Below are 5000 nucleotides of genomic sequence, written 5' to 3' on the forward strand. Positions count from 1 at the left end.
TTCCCACATGCTTCAAGAGGGCCACCATTGTTCCTGTTCCCAAGAAAGCTAAGGTAACTGAGCTAAACGACTACCGCCCCGTAGCACTCACTTCCGTCATCATGAAGTGCTTTGAGAGACTAGTCAAGGACCATATCACCTCCACCCTACCGGACACCCTAGACCCACTCCAATTTGCTTACCGACCCAATAGGTCCACAGACGACGCAATCGCAACCACACTGCACACTGCCCTAACCCATCTGGACAAGAGGAATACCCATGTGAGAATGCTGTTCATCGATTACAGCTCAGCATTTAACACCATAGTACCCTCCAAACTCGTCATCAAGCTCGAGACCCTGGGTCTCGACCCCGCCCTGTGCAACTGGGTCCTGGACTTCCTGACGGGCCGCCCCCAGGTGGTGAGGGTAGGTAACAACATCTCCACCCCGCTGATCCTCAACACTGGGGCCCCACAAGGGTGCGTTCTGAGCCCTCTCCTGTACTCCCTGTTCACCCACGACTGCGTGGCCATGCACGCCTCCAACTCAATCATCAAGTTTGCGGATGACACTACAGTGGTAGGCTTGATCACCAACAACGACGAGACGGCCTACAGGGAGGAGGTGAGGGCCCTCGGAGTGTGGTGTCAGGAAAATAACCTCATACTCAACGTCAACAAAACAAAGGAGATGATTGTGGACTTCAGGAAACAGCAGAGGGAGCACCCCCCTATCCACATCGACGGGTCAGTAGTGGAGAAGGTGGAAAGTTTTAAGTTCCTCGGTGTACACATCACGGACAAACTGAACTGGTCCACCCACACAGACAGCGTTGTGAAGAAGGCGCAGCAGCGCCTCTTCAACCTCAGGAGGCTGAAGAAATTCGGCTTGTCACCAAAAGCACTCACAAACTTCTACAGATGCACAATCGAGAGCATCCTGTCGGGCTGTATCACCGCCTGGTACGGCAACTGCTCCGCCCACAACCGTAAGGCTCTCCAGAGGGTAGTGAGGTCTGCAGAACGCATCACCAGGGGCAAACTACCTGCCCTCCAGGACACCTACACCACCCGATGTCACAGGAAGGCCATAAAGATCATCAAGGACAACAACCACCCAAGCCACTGCCTGTTCACCCCGCTATCATCCAGAAGGCGAGGTCAGTACAGGTGCATCAAAGCAGGGACCGAGAGACTGAAAAACAGCTTCTATCTCAAGGCCATCAGACTGTTAAACAGCCACCACTAACATTTAGCGGCCGCTGCCAACATACTGACTCAACTCCAGCCACTTTAAAAATGGGAATTGATGGAAATTATGTAAAAATGTACCACTAGCCACTTTAAGCAATGCCACTTAATACAATGTTTACATACCCTACATTACCCATCTCATATGTATATATACTGTACTCTATATCATCTACTGCATCTTGCCATCTTTATGCAATACATGTACCACTAGCCACTTTAAACTATGCCACTTTATGTTTACATACCCTACAGTACTCATCTCATATGTATATACCGTACTCTATACCATCTACTGCATCTGCCATGCCGTTCTGTACCACCACTCATTCATATATCTTTATGTACATATTCTTTATCCCTTTACACTTGTGTGTATAAGGTAGTAGTTGTGGAATTGTTAGGTTAGATTACTGTTGGTTATTACTGCATTGTCGGAACTAGAAGCACAAGCATTTCGCTACACTCGCATTAACATCTGCTAACCATGTGTATGTGACTAATAAAATTTGATTTGATTTGATTTGACATACACACACATACACACACATACACACACACACACACACATACACACACACACACACACACACAAACGGCATCATACACACACATATAATCATGACACACACTATCATGACACAAACTTTATCGTGACACAAACATTATCGTGACACACACATTATCATGACAGACACATCTGTTGTAGAGTATAGCCTTGGTACGACCCATTAATATCAGAAAGGACAACACATATAGCATCTGTTGTAGAGTATAGCCTTGGTACGACCCATTAATATCAGAAAGGACAACACATACTGGTAGAACTTAGAATGGTTCTATAGAGCTCTAATTGTTTCCATATAGAATCCTAAATGGAACCTAAGAGTTCTATATGGAACCAGTGTTGGTTCCGTGAAGAACCCCTGGGGTTCTGATCAAACAACCTTCCTAATGGTTCTATATAGAACCTTTAAGGGTGCATGAAGCAAGCAATAGACCTTCTAGGTTCTATATAGAACCTTTACGGGTACATGAAGCAAGCAATAGACCTTCTAGGTTCTATATAGAACCTTTAAGGGTACATGAAGCAAGCAATAGACCTTCTAGGTTCTATATAGATCCTTTAAGGGAACATGAAGCAAGCAATAGACCTTCTAGGTTCTATATAGATCCTTTAAGAGTACATGAAGCAAGCGATAGACCTTCTAGGTTCTATATAGATCCTTTAAGGGTACATGAAGCAAGCAATAGACCTTCTAGGTTCTATATAGAACCTTTAAGGGTACATGAAGCAAGCAATAGACCTTCTAGGTTCTATATAGATCCTTTAAGGGTACATGAAGCAATTAATAGACCTTCTAGGTTCTATATAGATCCTTTAAGGGTACATGAAGCAAGCGATAGACCTTCTAGGTTCTATATAGATCCTTTAAGGGTGCATGAAGCAAGCAATAGACCTTCTAGGTTCTATATAGAACCTTTAAGGATACATGAAGCAAGCAATAGACCTTCTAGGTTCTATATAGATCCTTTAAGGGTGCATGAAGCAAGCGATAGACCTTCTAGGTTCTATATAGATCCTTTAAGGGTACATGAAGCAAGCAATAGACCTTCTAGGGTTCTATATAGAACCTTTAAGGGTACATGAAGCAAGCGATAGACCTTCTAGGTTCTATATAGATCCTTTAAGGGTGCATGAAGCAAGCAATAGACCTTCTAGGGTTCTATATAGATCCTTTAAGGGTGCATGAAGCAAGCAATAGACCTCCTAGGTTCTATATAGAACCTTTACGGGTACATGAAGCAAGCAATAGACCTTCTAGGTTCTATATAGAACCTTTACGGGTACATGAAGCAAGCAATAGACCTTCTAGGTTCTATATAGAACCTTTACGGGTGCATGAAGCAAGCAATAGACCTTCTAGGTTCTATATAGATCCTTTAAGGGTACATGAAGCAAGCAATAGACCTTCTAGGTTCTATATAGATCCTTTAAGGGTACATGAAGCAAGCAATAGACCTTCTAGGTTCTATATAGATCCTTTAAGGGTACATGAAGCAAGCAATAGACCTTCTAGGTTCTATATAGATCCTTTAAGGGTACATGAAGCAAGCAATAGACCTTCTAGGTTCTATATAGAACCTTTACGGGTGCATGAAGCAAGCAATAGACCTTCTAGGTTCTATATAGATCCTTTAAGGGTACATGAAGCAAGCAATAGACCTTCTAGGTTCTATATAGATCCTTTAAGGGTGCATGAAGCAAGCAATAGACCTTCTAGGTTCTATATAGATCCTTTAAGGGTACATGAAGCAAGCAATAGACCTTCTAGGTTCTATATAGATCCTTTAAGGGTGCATGAAGCAAGCAATAGACCTTCTAGGTTCTATATAGATCCTTTAAGGGTACATGAAGCAAGCAATAGACCTTCTAGGTTCTATATAGATCCTTTAAGGGTACATGAAGCAAGCAATAGACATTCTAGGTTCTATATAGATCCTTTAAGGGTGCATGAAGCAAGCAATAGACCGTCTAGGTTCTATATAGATCCTTTAAGGGTGCATGAAGCAAGCAATAGACCTTCTAGGTTCTATATAGAACCTTTAAAGGTACATGAAGCAAGCAATAGACCTTCTAGGTTCTATATAGATCCTTTAAGGGTACATGAAGCAAGCAATAGACCTTCTAGGTTCTATATAGATCCTTTAAGGGTACATGAAGCAAGCAATAGACCTTCTAGGTTCTATATAGATCCTTTAAGGGTACATGAAGCAAGCAATAGACCTTCTAGGTTCTATATAGATCCTTTAAGGGTACATGAAGCAAGCAATAGACCTTCTAGGTTCTATATAGATCCTTTAAGGGTGCATGAAGCAAGCAATAGACCTTCTAGGTTCTATATAGATCCTTTAAGGGTACATGAAGCAAGCAATAGACCTTCTAGGTTCTATATAGATCCTTTAAGGGTACATGAAGCAAGCAATAGACCTTCTAGGTTCTATATAGAACCTTTACGGGTACATGAAGCAAGCAATAGACCTTCTAGGTTCTATATAGATCCTTTAAGGGTACATGAAGCAAGCAATAGACCTTCTAGGTTCTATCCAGAACTTGTTTTTTCTGAGTGTACTACGGTTAAATGATATACTTCGTTATCTCAACACTAAGTGGGTTAAGTATATAGGCTGTGACACACATATACTATATGACTTGTACTACTGTAATTCATTAGATTGATTCTGATAGGCTGTGACACATATATACTATATGACTTGTCTTACTGTAATTCATTAGATTGATTCTGATAGGCTGTGACACACATATACTATATGACTCGATAGTCACTGTCTTACTGTAATTCATTAGAATGATTCTGATAGGCTGTGACACATATATACTATATGACTTGTCTTACTGTAATTCATTAGATTGATTCTGATAGGCTGTGACACACATATACTATATGACTCGATAGTCACTGTCTTACTGTAATTCATTAGAATGATTCTGATAGGCTGTGACACATATATACTATATGACTTGTACTACTGTAATTCATTAGATTAGATTGATTCTTATAGGCTGTGATACATATATACTATATGACTTGTCTTACTGTAATTCATTAGATTAGAATGATTCTTATAGGCTGTGACACATATATACTATATGACTTGTACTACTGTAATTCATTAGATTGATTCTGATAGGCTGTATACTATATGACTTGTACTACTGTAATTCATTAGAATGATTCTGATA

At 41.0% G+C, this 5000-nt stretch overlaps 1 protein-coding gene across 1 annotated transcript in view; it reads right to left on the minus strand.

Annotated features, from left to right (window-relative positions):
- LOC129842030 (dorsal-ventral patterning tolloid-like protein 1) overlaps window positions 1-5000 on the minus strand; it is an 84630-nt gene that overhangs the window by 79189 nt on the left and 441 nt on the right. The gene's annotated exons all lie outside the window — the stretch shown is intronic.

Source organism: Salvelinus fontinalis, unplaced genomic scaffold (genome assembly GCF_029448725.1).
Source record: "Salvelinus fontinalis isolate EN_2023a unplaced genomic scaffold, ASM2944872v1 scaffold_0008, whole genome shotgun sequence".
In the NCBI taxonomy this organism is placed as follows: Eukaryota; Metazoa; Chordata; class Actinopteri; order Salmoniformes; family Salmonidae; genus Salvelinus; species Salvelinus fontinalis.